Source organism: Rhinatrema bivittatum, chromosome 8, assembly GCF_901001135.1.
Source record: "Rhinatrema bivittatum chromosome 8, aRhiBiv1.1, whole genome shotgun sequence".
Taxonomy (NCBI): Eukaryota; Metazoa; Chordata; class Amphibia; order Gymnophiona; family Rhinatrematidae; genus Rhinatrema; species Rhinatrema bivittatum.
The window spans coordinates 144,633,319-144,649,617 of record NC_042622.1 but is presented as its reverse complement, the minus strand read 5'-3'; the positions used below and the strand labels follow the sequence as shown (position 1 = coordinate 144,649,617).

General features: G+C 44.6%; 1 protein-coding gene across 7 annotated transcripts in view; it reads left to right on the top strand.

Annotated features, from left to right (window-relative positions):
* The window catches only part of SLC25A45 (solute carrier family 25 member 45), a 76,711-nt gene extending 66,399 nt beyond the window's left edge, over positions 1-10,312 (top strand). For 6 of the 7 annotated variants that reach the window (XM_029612989.1, XM_029612987.1, XM_029612990.1 and 3 more), the window contains one exon: positions 5,542-10,312. The gene's annotated coding sequence lies outside the window, so the exon portion shown is untranslated. The remainder of the gene's footprint in view (positions 1-5,541) is intronic. The other variant, XM_029612988.1, reaches the window with a different exon arrangement.
* Positions 10,313-16,299: the final 5,987 nt, after the last annotated feature.

Sequence of the window (16,299 nt, the reverse complement as noted above, 5' to 3'; positions counted from 1 at the left end):
TAACGGGTTAGGTTTTTAAGTTATCCAGTTGTGTGCAGCTGGATAATTTGAAGCTTAACCAGCTCTATTAAAAGTCTATAAGCCATGTACGTGGCTCTCCTGTAAACCAAAAAAAGTGCATCACAGGCCTCTTGGCCAGAATGCTGACCCCACCCAATATATGCACACAGAAGTCTACTGGGCCGAGCCCCCCAATTTAACATTGGTTGAAAGCCAGACTGTCCTCATCCTCCCTGCCCACTCCCTGGTCTCCCTCCCCCTCAACCCTAACCCTTCCATCTCCCCGGTACCATTTGAAATCACTTTCTTCATGCAGCTACTGTGATTCTGGCTGGTGCCCTCTCTGCAGAATGAGTTCCTCCACGCTGTGTTTCTGATGTACAGGGAGGTGGTCACCTGAACTGCAGGGATCATCAGATGGCTGAAAGGGCTCATACAAAAAAAGTCAAAGTCCTGGACTTCAGGTGGACTTTAGGAGGGACTGGCAGGGTGGAGTAGAATGGCAGTGGGCTAAACTATAACTCCTATAGCAAGAGCAGCACATTTTCCTGTTAGGAAAGTAAATAAAAGGGACTAGTACATTTTTTCCCCCCCAAGAGGTGGTTTAAAAATAATGGCAAAAAGATGAGCATTCAAAAAAATACCCAAGAGCTCCAAAAGAAGAAAACAGGAAAGAATGTCTGGTAAGGCTAAAAGAAGCAGAGATGGCAGACAGGACGGCAAAGGTGAGAGCTTAGGTACTAAAGCAAGGTGACAAAACGGAAAACCGTCATGTCGGTGCAAGGAGGAAGTGCGGAGGTGGAACTGTGAGACAGAAGGGAAGAGGAGGAGTATGTGGAGGGTGGCAAGGCAAAAAGCAGAACCGCTAAACGCTGAAGAAGGGATTAGAGAAGGACCCATAGTTAGGTGGCAGGGATACTGATGGTAGTGGAGGAGAGGCCACACCATGTCTGGAAGAGCGGCTTTGAGCAGAACTGAAAGTGGACAAAGCCATTGGGCTGCATGGGATACGTCCTAGGACAGTAAGAGAGTTCAGTGAGGTTCTGGTGGCTTTGTTCAAGAGATCTTTGGAGATGGGTGTGGTCCTGCAGGGCAGGAGAAGGGCAGATGTTAATTATTAGTGGTAACAGACAGGAGGATGAAAACTCGCCTTACCTTGATTGCGGGAAAATTAAGGGAGACTCTACTAAAGGAAAGGATAGTAAAGAGATGTGGATGTGGACCCTTAGGCTCAGAGGGAGTTGGCTCCTCCCTGCAGGTACCTACCGTCACTGGCTGAAGCAGAGGCCCAACTGGAGCTTCGCCAATATCAGCCCATGTTCCCCTTAGGTTGAGCCCTCACGTGCCGGGGTGGCTGGTCTTATGTGCGGGCCTCTGTGGAGGTGAAGATCTGGCGGAATGAAATCATTGCAGGCCAGAATGAAGAAGGAAGCAAAGTCAGACAAGCAGCGGTCAGGTTCAGACTGTGGTCAGAGGCAGGCAGCATTCTGGCAGTGTCATGATCCAGGCGGCGTACAATCAGAAACAGAAGCAGGCTGTGGTCACAGGCACGTGGAGGTCAAGCAGTGTCAAGGTCCAAACTGAAGCGACGAAGAAGGGAGGACAAGGAGCCACAGGAGCAGGACGAGACACTGACGCCAGGTACCACGAAGACGAGAAAACAGAAGACAAACAAGACGGCCAGGGCCAGGACACAGGAGCTCAGGAAGACACACAGTGGAGACAGGAACCAGGAAGTGAGAATCAGGAATGCAGAGGTAAAGCACTACTCCATCGGCGTCCACCCATTGCCAAGGCCTTGAGGGGGTGTCCTGGCCAGCTTTAAATAGTAGAGTCCCTGTGATGTCATCAGGCAGTGCCAGCCCTGGCTTCCTGTCACTGGCCCTTTAAGGGGGAACAGGATCAGTGTGCGTGCCTAGGAGGACCCGGAAAAGAGGCTGCATTGGAGGCAGGCTGAGCTCCATTGCCGCCGACGAGGAAGAGCCGCTTTGGAGGTCCCTGGAGCGGGGAAGGCTGGCACCTCGCACTAGGCTGAAGCCAATGAGTTGGGAGGTCTTCCCCCAGCGTCTACAGGAACTGGCTTGGGTCCGGGGCTGGAGGTAAGAGCCGTGGTCCGTGGGATGGGCCCGTGGATTGCTGATCGCAACATAAAGAATCCAGCAGCTTGCAGGCTCCAATGCAGCTGGTCTTACCAGAGGAAAATCATATAAAAAAATCTGATTCCTTTGACTGAGTTATAGAGAATTAGAGCAGGGAAGTGCACTGGATATGGTTTACTTCGATTTCAGAAACACTTTTGATACTGTGCTGCATAAGAGGCTTAGCCTAGGGGTGGGTCCCAAGGTGATGGACGGAATTAGAAACAGAGGATAGTGGTAAATGGAATTCACTCTGATGAAAGGAGGATGATTAGTGGAGCGCCTCAGGGATCTGTTCTGGGGTAGGTTCTATTCAATATCTCTGTGAATGATACTGCAGAGAACTTAGGGGCCTGTTTAAAGGTTTTTCTCCCATTCTGTGTGTCTGGGCAAAACGCTTTGTAAATCAGGTCCTTAGTTTGCCTTTTTGTAGATGGCACCAAGACCTGCAACAGAGTGGACGCTTCTGAGGGAACAGACAGAATGCAAAGTAAGCTAAGAACGCGTCGGCTGTAATTTGCAAAACAGTGCAAACTCACTGGATCTGGGCCTCAGAAATCCAAGGAAGTAGTTTTACAGTGAGGGGCACTCTCCTGACATGCACTAACCAGGTCAGCGACCTTAGCGTGATCATGTCCGATTTATCTCTATTTAGAAAGACAGTGGGATAAGGTGGAGGCCAGGATGTATGCAGCCGAACAAAGGAGATGACAAAACCTCTCTATATGTTTTTAGTAAGACCTCACTTAGAATATTGTGTCCAGTTCTTGAGGCTGTACCTCTGAAAAAATATAGATGAGCTGGAATCACTTTAGAAAGAGGCTACCAGAATGGTGCAGGGTCAACAGTAAAAGTCATATGCGATGAGACATAAGGATCTAAGTCTGCATCCCCTAGAGAAGAGGAGGGACAGGGGATATGCCAGTGACTTTCAGATATCTTAAAATTATAAACTGGCTGCAGGAAGCAAAACCTTTTTGGAGGAAAAATGCTCTAGTACAAGAGTCCACAGTATGAGCTCTGAAGGGACAGACTCAGGAGCAACAGCAGAAAATATTTCTTCACAGAAAGGGTGAAGGATGCATAGAACGGCCTCACAGGGAAGGTGATGGAGACCAAAAAAAAAACAATAGCAAAATTCCTAAATCCTGGGATAAGCATCCTCGAGGAGAAAGTCTGAGATCAACAGGGGTCTGTGGGTTTTGTACAGGAATTAAATTGGGCAGACTAGATGGACCTCACTTGCCATAATATTTTGTGATCCTCAGGCACCTTGGCCAATCCCCTCCTCCCTTTCACCTCTCACACCGTCAGCCATCAGCATGTAGGGCCTATTGGCTCCATCCTGCTGGATTAAAGGGAAGTTTCTCTCTTTGGACACAAACCTTTGCAAGAGCAGAATAAAAGCTAGGAAAAATGACCTCAAAACTACCAACAAAACACCCTTCCCTCTTCCATCCTCTACTTTCCTATCTGCTTCTAGGAAACCTGGCCCTTCTCCTCAGAGGTCCCAGCTGAAGGCCTTCAAGAGACAGAGCAGATATCGAGACATTCAAATAGCTCAAAGGTATACGATGGGCACCAGAAGCAAAGCTTTATCAGAGGAAAGAATGCTCTAGAACAAGAGATCAGGGGGCACTCAACGCACAATTAAACTCTGGAATTTGTTGCCAGAGGATGTGGTTAGTGCAATTAGTATAGCTGTGTTTAAAAAAGGATTGGATAAGTTCTTGGAGGAGAAGTCCATTACCTGCTATTAATTAAGTTGACTTACAAAATAGCCACTGTTACTAGCAACAGTAACATGGGATAGACTCAGTTTTTGGGTACTTGCCAGGTTCTTGTGGCCTGGTTTGGCCTCTGTTGGAAACAGGATGCTGGGCTTGATGGACCTTTGGTCTGACCCAGTATGGCATGTTCTTATGTTCTTATGAAGCTCCAAGCAATAGACTCAGAGCAATATCAGAAACTATTTCTTCATGGAAAGGGTGGCAGAGGCATCGAATGGACTCTTGGTGAAGGTCATGCATACAAAAACAGTAACAGAATTTGAAAAAAGCCTGGGATAAGCACAAAAGATCCATAGTGGCAAATGTGGTAACGGGAGAGCTAAAGAATGGCTGGGTTGTATGGCATTGCACTAGGGTAGAACTGGGCAAACTTGATGGGCCAAATGAACTTTATCTGCTGTAAGAACATAGTTTTGAGGTTTGCAGTCTTAAATTTGGATTTTGAGATTTAATTACTTGCCTTTTCCAAATGTGAACTTAAGCCACGTTACAATTCAGTTATTTCCCAGTCTAAGCAGACTTACAAATGAAAGTGTACATGAGGCAATGGCGGATGATGTGACTTGCCCAAAGTCACAAGGAGCATCAATGGGAGAAACCAGATTTGAACATAACCAGAAGGGGACCCTGCCTTCTGAGAAAATGTTCGTTCTATACAGTGGAGTTGCCGATTGAAAATAAAGGACCTTCTTGAATTTAAACTCTTTGGAATTTCGGGACTGTGTAACCCTCTATCTAGCACTCATTCTTGGTGTGTGATGGTAACAGCCTTGCCAATTTTGGTAGCTGTTTGTAATAATTTAAAGTGTGGTGATTACAGGGTGAAAAGGGGTGATGGGGGATGGTCCTAAGTGTGGAGGTTAAATATGGGATTAGAATAAGACCAGAAATGACAGATTTTGTACAGGCTTTGAATAGAGGAGGAGGGCAATGGTGGGAGGGGAGGCTGGAGGTTGAAAGTTCAGGTAGAAGACCTGATGAGAGGGATAAAAGGAAGAACTGGTGTTGGTTTGCATAAGGCAATGTGTTTGCTCATCTCATCTACCCAGAGTGGTAGAAAACCAAGGGCAGAATCTTAACTGGTCAGACTCGACAAGCCATTTGGCCTTTATCTGTTGTCAAACTGCCGGTCTCACTTCCACACCAATCACATATAAAGATTTGAAGAGGTCTTGGCTGTACCTCATTCTTTCTCTTTTTTTTTTTTTTAATTTATACTTTATTAAACTTTTAATTTTCAATAAGATATTACAGAGCTTATATCACCTATGACGAGTATTACATTTAACAAAAATATTACTATAATACCCTCTGTGAACTTAAGAAAGAATATATAATACTAGCAATTACAGAGACTGGCTGAAAAAGAAAAAGAGCAGTCTTTAAACAATTATTGTACTCTCAGAAAAGTGTCTAAACCATGTTCTAGTACTATCTTAACCCCAAAATATCTAAGGGGAAGTATGAGATTAGGAGTCAAGGTATGTACGTAAATGGTCAGGGTGGTGAAATACATATCTTGATTCTGATGTAATAAGATACATTTACAGGGGAATCTTAAAATGAATTTTGCTCCACGTTGGATTGCTTTATCTCTCTTTCTCCTCTTTTAGGTTGGACACATCCATAAGAATTAGTCAGCAGTTGCACTTCTAGACAGCTGCTCTAAGAATGAAGCACATTTACATAGCAATGACCCTGAAAACCTCTGCAGTAGGCCAAGATAGGTCTTTGGCTAAAGCCCGTTCTAGACCCTTTTTAGCCTGCTTCAGTAAAGCTGAACTTCACTTCCTGCCTTTCTCCTAAATCTCTGCATAGAAGTAAAGGTCAACAAATAAGGTGGTACCTTTTTATTGGACTAATTTAATACATTTTTTTGACTAGTCTCTTCTCCCTTAGTTCACATCATAAAAATGTCATCAATATACTGGTAATATCTGAAAGGCCTAGTCTGACACCACAGTACACTAACCTTTTCATGGCAGAATTGGGAGAGATTTTTGAATGGTTGCCAGATTGGACTTTTCAAATATTACCAGTGTATTGATGACATTTGTATGATTTGGACTAAGGGAAAAGAGATTTTCAACCAATTTCACATCTATCATTCACTCAGATTACAAATGGACTACTCCACAAATAAAGTTAACTTTTTGCATACTACAGCAATGGCCATCTACAAACATCTGTATGCAGAAAACTGACTGACAGATGCAGCAACCTTCACAGTTTCAGCTTCCACCCTTCACATACGCAAAAGATCATTGTATGCAGCCAAGCCACACATTATCTATCACTGTATACATTCTGATCCAAATGATAGGAAAAACACCTCAAAATCTTGAATGAATCCTTTGAACAAAAAGGCTACAGCCCTAAAATCATCTCCAGGAATATTGCATCTTCATGTAAAACACCCAGAGCAAACTACTGCAGTGGAAAGAAAGGTAAGATTGTAATTTAGTTAGCAAAATTTAATAAAATATAATTAAAGTACAAAGAAAGAAAAATCACTCACTGAATACTCTTTTAGATAAACTGAGAAAAATCAATAAAGAATATTCCCTGCTTCTTTGGTGTTGGTTGGCCTTCCAGCAATCATCAAACATGTAACAAAAACTAGAAAGAAGCAAGCTTGTAAGAGAAACTCAGAAAGAAAAAATGGTGCAAAATCCTGCAAATCCCCAGGCTGCAAACTAAGTCCACCTATATCACAGAATCCCACATTTACCCACATGGGAAAGCCATTCAACCCAAGTGGCTGCTCCCGCTCCCCCTTTAATGCAGTGCATATTATTCAGTGCAGAACAGTGAGGAGGGAAGTTACACTGGTGAAACAGGCCAGAAGCTGAAGACAAGGTTACACATCACAAAGAAGAGCAAGGCAACATGGGGGTATTATGCGGGGGAGGGCAGGGCATTAATGATATTAGGATCAGGATAATAAAAAGGTAAATTCAGAACAATCTAGACATTAGGGAAAAAGCACAGGACTGTTTCTACATCCAAGTCCATAAGCAAAGCACGTTCAAGCAGCATTGTCCGAATTATCAAGAAGGCCGCTCACATTGTAAAAAAGTTGCTAGGAGTAATTTTGTTATGGATTTGACAGTTGCTTGGTTTTGACTGTAAATATTACTACCCTTAACATAAGGTTTTGGGGTAACCTGCATGGAGCAGCAGTTACTACCATAAGAAATGCGAAGCGGACTGAATGGACTACATGTATTTTTCTGCTGTCATAATGTTACTATGTAATTTGCAACTGACAAGAAATGACTTAACAGAGACCGGTTTTAAAACCCAACTTCAGATTGGCTCTTACTCTATTTCTCTCAGAGAACTGAAGTTAAAATGGATTATGGTTTGGCTCTTCACTAACAATGGAAAAGCAGATTAATACTGAGGTGAAAAAACTGTTTCTTTCACATGCGAACTATTTGGTATCTTTGTTCCTATCTAGACAAAGATGATCCTTTCATTTTAGTGTAGATGCTTGTTACAACACGCACTGATTATTCTAATTCCTTGTTGGTTGGTCTTCCTAAATAGTAAGTTCACCGGCACCAAATGATCCAGAATAAAGCTAGCTGATTGATCACATCCAGCCAGTGCTCAGGGCTCTTCATTGGTGGCCTGATGTTTGCAGAATCGAATTCAAGTTAATATGTGTAATTTTTTGCATTCTCCATGACTGTGTTCCACAATACTTGGCAGATGTCATTTCCTATTATTAGCCTAGGCTTTGTTCCTCACAGCAAGCTTTACTCAAGATTTCAAGGGTAAGAAACAAAGCAAAACGCCTTCCCATGTGTTGGCCCTATTTTTTGGAATGCATTGCCTCTGAATCTTAGACTAGCACGGTGGTTCCTAACTTTGTTCGTGTTGTGGCACACCTGGCACAGAGTTCACTTCATTGTGGCACACCATCACCTTCATTTTCTCTTCTCTTCACCCCCCCCTCCCAGGCACCATCACCATCTCTTCCATCTCCCCCCACCCCAGGCATCATAACCATCTTCCCTTTTTTCTCTTCCACTTCTTGGCATCATCACCATAACCACCACTCTCTCCCTCAATCCCCTGGCATCATGTTCCCCTCCCTTCCCCAACCCCTTGGCATCATCCTCATCACCTTCTTTTTCTCTCTTCATTGGTGGCCTCCCTCCACCCACCTGGCATCACCTTCTCTCTGGCATCATCACCTTTTCTTCCCTCACTCCCTGGCATCATCATCCCTTTCCCTCCCCCTGCTCCCTGACATCATCACCTACCTTTTCCACCCACCTTCTGCCAACCTTCTGCCAACATCACCTTTCTCTTTCCTTCACTCTCCCTCCACTCCCTGGCATCCTCACCTTTTCTTCCCTTTCCCATGACATCATCCCCTCCTCTTCCTTTCGCTCTCCCCACTCCCCTGGTATCATCACCTTCCCTCTCACCCACGCCCCTGGAATCATCACTTCCCTTTCCCTCTCCCCCCATACCTCGTGGCACATTCAGCCGCACCTTCCCTCTCCTGGAACCGGCAGAGTGTGGTACTGCTGCTTCCTCCTCACTAGCTTCCCTCTGCAATAGGAACTGAAGGGGGACACACGAGACTTCAACTGCGGACGAAAGCAGCAGCAAAAGATACGACGCGCTGCTCTCTGACACTGCTGCCCCCCCCCCCCCTGCTGGCAGGAGGGCATCCTGCAGCACAGGAAGGAAAAGAAATGAAGGCTGCAGCTGAGCCTCAACTCCTTCCTAGCTGGCTTCTTTCATGGCACCACCTGCACCGCAGCCACAGAGCACTGGGTGGGAAACGAAAGCACTGTAAAACTTAGTTTTTTTTCAAAAGTCTTTGTCTGTTATGCTAATAGTGTTTATGTATTATTGTTCGCTGCCTTGTAGTCCAATGGGAAGAGGTGATTTATAACTTTGAAAATAAAGTATCAGAAATAATTCTACTGCCTGTCGCTTTCATATCACTCTTAACACATCAACTGCCCCTCCCTCTTCCACCTGCCACTGTCATTCAGTCTATGATTCACGCCTATTTTTTTGTTACTGCCAAGCCTTGACTTTACGATTCTGTTTGGACATGAGGAAAGGAGTGTTAGCCCCAAAAAGCTAATCAAGAGATCAAGTTAGTCCAATAAAAAGGTATCCCTTATATATTTTTTGTTTGTTGACCTTTATTTAGGTACAGTCAAGTGAACTGACATATCAACTGCACTACTTTATCTTAACAGCCTGGAAAGGAGGCTCTTTTTCAATAAATACCTTCTCCTATTAGCTTTTGCTTCAGCAGGGAATCAACTTGCTCCATGATCTTTGAAAGGCCTTCTGACTGACTACCTACTGCTCCTCAACTGGACCCACACCAACTTTTCTCCATCTCGCCAGAATAAAAACGGAGTCTGCGCCCAACCCGAAATGTGTATGTAGCAGGATTTAGTAAAATGCAGACAGTCTTCACCAGGGCTGGCAACCAACAGTTTTCCTACTGCCAAGTCACTGCCGCTGGGGAGATTCTCCATGTCCTGCAAGGGTTGCTTCTTGGCCAACTGTGAATCAGAAATGGGGAAATACTGGATCTGCTTCTTGAAAATGGGAAAAGTATTTCTAATGACTGGGTAGGTGGTCACTGGAGCTGCCATGATGACCATTCATTATAGTTCCTAATGAGCCCATAACCATTTGTATTGAGGAAATCTCCAATTAATTTGCATGATATACATTTGTATATACTGGGTCACTGGTATATACAAATATATCTCACACATATTTGTGGATATCTTGAAAATCTAACTGGTTGTGAGGTTGTTAGCACAGGTTTGGGAATCACTGGGTGTAATGGGAGTCTGTGTGAGTGCCTAAGGTAGAGAGAAAAGGAAAGGATGCAGAGAAGGTAGTTGTTTATTTTAATGCTTAACCTATCTCTGAGAAACTATGCAGAAATGGAAGATGTTTATACTAAAATGCTTACGAGAACCGTCAGGCAAAAAAGTGGGAGCTGAAGTTAGTGCCAGGCAGTTCTTGGTACGAAAGTAAATAATTCACAGATGTGTGGAGCAGCAAGGTCTGACTGATAACACTCAGAGGGAAAGGGCATCACTATGCTTGCCTCAAGCCACTGCCAATTTCAAACACCTCACAATTGTAAAAAGTAAGCAAAGCTGGACGAGATCAGATTGCCATACACCCCAGACTTTCAGAAGTGGCAGAGCAGACTGATCCCTTGGACCCTTGTTTTTGACATCAATCAGGAATGTGAGCTTTTAGGAATTCTCTGTAGTAGTTAAAACCTGCAATCAACTCTTCAGTATTTGGCTTTATTTATCCACTCTGTTCTATCATCATTTTGCTTAGCGATTGCTCAAATAAACTTGTTGTTAAGTATCTGGAACCACAGTCTACTGACTCAGGCATATGTGTGTGTGTGTGTGTGTATGGTGGGCAAGCCTTGAGGTATATCCTGTGAGTGTGCAGGTGAACCCCTAGGTATAGCCCACCTCTGACCTGGTTAGTGAATAAAGGAAGAGCCTCCAGAACTGAACGCAAAACTCAACGTGGGGGTCTCACTAGTGACCTGCACTCCTTTTTCCTGCTGGTGCACATGAGCATACTGTTAGTTTTCCCATACAATGACTGGCTGCCTTAGGCATCTGAGATGAGTACTCCTATATCTCTTTTCTGTTTTTACAGTCGCCTGTTTTTAGCCTTATAATAAATACCTGGTGGAGTTTTGCATCCTAGAAGCCCAATTTTACGTTTGTTTTTTTTTTTTTTGTTGTTTTTGCTGTGAAGCACAGCTTCCAAACCCTTGACCATTCTTCCAAGCCCCCTTTCATCTTTCACACCCCTCCTGGTATGTCTCCTCTGTTACAAATGTTTGCATCATCTGTGAATGAGCATAATTTTCTCTCAAGCCCTTCTGCAACATTGCCAATAAAGATATTGAAAACAATTGAATCGATCTCTGAGACCTGGCGTACCCCACTAGTCACTTTGCCTTCAACAAAAATAATACAAGGGATGGAATGATTCTCTTATGAAGAAAAGCTAAACAGATTAGGGCTCTTCAGCTTGGAGAAGAGACAACAGAGAGGGGATATGATAGAGGTTTATAATATTATGATTGGGGCAGATCATGGAAACAGGGAACAGTTATTTATCCTTTCAAATAGTATTAGGGGACACGCCATGAGACTAACAGGTAGATTTAAAACAAACTGGAGAAAGTACTTTTTCACTCAACACACAATCAAACTGTAGGATTTGTAGCCAGAGGATGTAGTCATGGCAACTATCATAGCTGGACTGAAAAATGGTTTGTACAAGCACTTGAAGGAAAAGTCCATAAACAGTCATTAATCAGAAGACTCCAGGAAACCCTCCACTTATCCCAAGGAATGAACAAGAAATTGGATCTCCTTTTTGGGACTGGCAACTGTTGGATGCAGGATGATGGGCTCGATGGACTTTTGCTTTGACCCAGCATGGCACTTAAGTTCATCAGGGTGAAACCATTGACCACACTCTGAATTCTGTTGCTCTGTTTCTCACACAGTTTACAACTTTCTGGATTACTCCCATCATCATGGAACAGTCTCAAAAGCCTTATTGAAGTCCAGGTAGACAATGTCTACTGCACCTCCCTAATCCACGTTTGTCATTTAGTTAAAGAACTCAGTCAAGTTAGGAATTTTCCTTTGTGAAATTATGTTGGCTGGTGTCCTGTAATCTACTAGTTACAAGGTGGTGCACTATCTTTTTATTTAGTTGTGTTTCCATAGTTTTGCGCACTACTGAAGTTAGACTAACAGGTCTGGAGATACCTGCCTCCTCCTTGTTCCCACTTTGGGTAGTGCGCCCACATCCGCTCGCCTTCAGAGCCTTGGAACTTCCTGTCTTCAAGGACAATGTGAACAGAGCTGTGAGGATGCAGTCAGCACTGTTAGTGTCCGGGGAATATACTGAATTCCCATTGGCATCTGCTTTCATTTGTGAGTACTTCCTCCTCTCTAAATGGGTTTGTGACATTTTCATGAGCATTTATGCTTTGGTTTCTTGCCTTAGGTCAGTCACCTTTTGTTTATTTTTTTTTCTCTATATACCGAGCAAAAGAATTCATGTAAGATTTCTGCTTCCTGCTGTTCCCTCCTTCTCTTTAACCCCATTTTCTCTTTTTATCTTTTCACCCCATAGAAAGTTATTAAACAAAGAGGGTAATTTGCTAAAGCGTTTGCTGTGCGATAATGCATATTAACATATTTTAGTAAAGAGGTCCTATTTGCTGTAAGTTGCATTAAAATCAGCCATTAACAATGAGCATTATAGCATAGCTTAGTAAATCAGCCCCAAACAGAAGGACAAGAATGAGATCCATCCCACTAGGGGAAACTTTGTGGGGAAATCTAGCACGGGGCATCTCCTCTGTTCAAGTGCCTGCAGAGGGAGCATCTCTTCCCGTGCCCTACAGTAACACAGACTGAGGGCTGTCCTCTTCCTGTGACTGACACCATCACACTCTGGGAGACTGCCTTTCACTGCTGCTGGCACCAGCACAGACTGTGGGAGCAACCTCTTCCTGTGACTGACACCAGCATAGACTGAGGGGAGCACCTCTCATTGCAGCTGGCACCAGCAGACTGCGAGCTCCCTCTCCCTGTGACTGACACCAGTATCGACCAAGGGATCCACACTCTCCAATGCCTGTCACCTCTTTTCTGTGCCTGCTTCAGACCCTCTCCCACTGCTCCTCATCCTTTCACTCGGATTCTTACCGTCACTCTGAGAACCACTGAATTCCTTGAGCTGACTGGTGACCAGGAGAGAGGAAGGGTCGGAGAGGGGGTTACTGAGGGTCAGAAGCGCAATTCTCTCTCCAGTCAGTGGAGAGACAGATGGCCAATACATTTAAAGTATTAGGTTTCAGAGGGGGAGCAGGTTTATAGATACTGTGGATGTGGATAACCAGGTTTCAGTCCTCTTATCACTTTCCCTGATTCCCCTTTGCACTTACTATATCCTGTAGATCGAAGTATGCTGTCTGCAGGAGCAGACTGACGGGGCATGTGCGAGAAGTTGATGCCCTGTCCTCATCTTGCACTGCTGCTGTCCATGCCATCCACGTTCCATGGTAGATCAACGGGTGTGTGTAACTCTTGCACTGCTGCTCCCCAGTAGGTTATGTGATACAGCTGCGTGTGAAACTTGCACTGTTGCTGTCCCTCCTGTATCTGTTCTACAATGAAAAGATGTGTGTGTGTGTGTGTGTGCAAAGCTTGCACTGCTGCTGCCTATGCTATACCTGTTCTGTGGTGGGGTAATGTGTGTGTGTGTGAGAGAGAAAAGCTTGCACTCCAGTTACCTGTGCTGTGGTTGGGCAATTTGTGTGAGGGGAAGTTTGCACTGCTGCTGTCTGGGCTGTATCTGTTTAGCAGTGGGGCATTATGTGCATGTGTGTGATGGAAGTGTACAAGCAGTTAATCAGAAATGTGCTATGAGGAAAGATCTTTGGTTTCCTTGAGAGAGCTCAGGGCTAACCATGGAATGAGTATGTCATCCTCTAGTAACTCAATTACGGGATGATATGAAATTAAGGTGCCACCGGCTTGCTCACAACCTCCATGTCTTCCTTGATGTGTTGCTTTTGTACATGCTCTAGAAGAAACTCTGCCACAATGAAAGAATTATGCAGAACACCAATTGTAAAGCTGAGACCCTGATTTCAGAGCCAGTAAGCCCTGAGCCCTGGCTTAAGTCAGGTTGATGCAATAAAGTGCACATAAAAAACATGCATCCAAACTGGGTGCCCGTTTTTTACTGCACACATTTACCTTTCTTGGGCATGTGATGAAATAGGAAAATGATCCGCTGCGCTAAAAAGGACGTGGTAGGGATAAATTATATGTCCCTAGTGCGTCCATGGCATTGGGCGCCCAGGAGACATGGCTGAGCATGGATTAGGAAAACAGATGCTCAATTTTACAAGAGCCTGTTTCCTTTACCTGTGCAAAGCCATGGGTAAGGAAAATGGATACTTGTAAATTGAGCATCTGTTTTCTTAACCTGACTGCAGTCAAGACTTTTTTTTTTTCTTTCATGTTGCTGCTTTCTGTGGTTCCTCCTACTTAGTATCACAATGATATCAAGTTGGAGGAACCACAGAAAAGCAGTATTATCTGCTTTTCTGTTCAGGTTTTGGGGCGCCTCTGGGGCTGATGTTAATTTTTGAAGGTTAAAATATGTGCGTCGGGCTCACTTTTTTTTTTTTTTTTTTACATCGGGGGTGCTAGCTAATAGCCTCATCAACATGGTTTGGATGCACATATCCCCTTATTGCATTAGGGTTATGGACGCACATCCAAAACACATGTCCAACCGTGGATTAACCCGTGTGCTAGCCTGTGCGCTCTCTCAAATTCACACAACATAGAGCTACATCCCCCCAGTATAACACCGAGCCTTGCTCTCAGATCTTCCCTCGCCCAACGCTGGCTTTGTTCCTTCACTATTCCACTAAGCCCTGCATTCAGACACTCCTAACTTGAAGGCTCTATCCCCAGTAAACCCTGTTTTCTCTAATACCATGCTAACATACGGTGTGTCCTCCTAAGTATAACAATAAGCAATGTTTTTCACATCACAATAAGCCTCTCTCTATCACACACACCCAATGTACAGACTCTTTTTCCCAGGCATAGCACTGAGTCCTGCACTCTTACACACTCCCTGTTCCCCCAAATATAAGGCTGAGCCCTGCTCTCTCAACAAATAAGCTCTTGTTTCCCTGGTACAGAGGTGGCCATGCCTGTGGGCTAAAACTAGTAGCAGGATGCATGTTTTCTGGCCCACCACTGCCTCCTTCCTGCCAGTCCCACAATTAGCTGTTCAAAATCTTACTAATTAAAAAAAAATCTTCATGAACCTGGGAGTCATGCCTGCTGTGATAAAAAAAAAAAAAAGTAGGCTCAGCCGATCATGTGCTGGTTGGAAGGAGACGCTGTGACAGCCACTTGGAAGGAAGGAAACATTGTTGAGAATATTTTCAGCTGAGCTGTGCACAGCATGAGGCCTGGCTTCTCCTCTGGGCTCTCTTATTTTGCTTGGCTGGAAGCAGAGTCCGCCGCTGTGCCACACAGGGCCAGTCTTGCGGTATGTGCTGCGAGCTTGATGGAAATCCATGCAGCTTATCCTGTGGGACTGAGCCCGCCAATCTCTTTCCTCTCTCCTTATTCTTTTACCAGTTTTCCTCCTCTCTCTCTGGCATTCTTTCTTTCTTGCATTCCTTTTCCCCTTCCTCCTTCATTACCTTCCTCAATAACCCTCGCCCCCCTATCCAGGGTCCTCTTCTCCATCTCCTGCCATCTCTCTCCCCCATTATTGTCTTCCTCACCATCTCCCACTTTTGCTCTCCCCTCCCCCTTGCTCTCATCTCTCCCTTCTTTACTGTCTTCTTCCCCCATCTCTCCACCCACTTCTCCCCCTCCAACTTCTGATCTCCCCTCTCATATACGCATGCACCCTCTTGGCCCGTTATTCTCTTGCTCTGTCCTCTCACTGCTTTGCTGTCCTCACAGTTTCTCTTTCCCTTCGCGCCTTTGATCAGTGCAGTCACTGGTAAGGCTGAAATAACGGAGAGACCCGTATGGAAAGGGCTTCCTAAAATACAAGCCTGATTTTGCCATTTTCTTGCTGTTGATTGGCTCTGCCTAGCAGAATGAGCCAATCAGAGGCGAGGGGATGGGGAAATAGCTGCAGGCTGAGGCTTTCCCCCTAGAGAATTCCCAAGAGAGCTGAGCCCTGCACTCACACAAACTGTTCTGCTCGTACAATCTTCCTCTTTATCTTTCCCATGATTTCCCACATTTAGACTGAAAAGCCTTACTTTGCCTTCTTGTGTAGAAACATATCCCAATAAGTAATTTAGGGTAAAACAGAATGAAATTCCCTTCCTTGTCAAGCTGCTTCCTTCTGATGGAGGTTGTGAGATGTAGGGGTTCACTCACTATTGCAGGAATGAAAACCATTTCAAGATGAAGTTTCAAGTGCTCCTAAAATCAGCGTTTGCTCGAACTTACTCAGCCCTGTCACATATTCCTTGCTGTTTCAAAACAGGATATGTAACAGGAAAACTAAGTTGCTTACCTGTGAGGAGTGTTCTCCTTAGAAAGCAGGATAATCGACTGCACCACTGGGTGACATCATCCAATGGGGCAGACGAGAAGCGATTTTTGTACAGAAGCCTAAAAAGGCTTTTCTGGGTATGTGAAGGACTTCCTGTGCAGATGCTGCTGAACTGCCATCCTCAGTCATATACAGCAGTTTAAAGAAGCTAACTCCAAAAAGAGAGGTGGGAGAGAATGTGCAGCTGATTATTC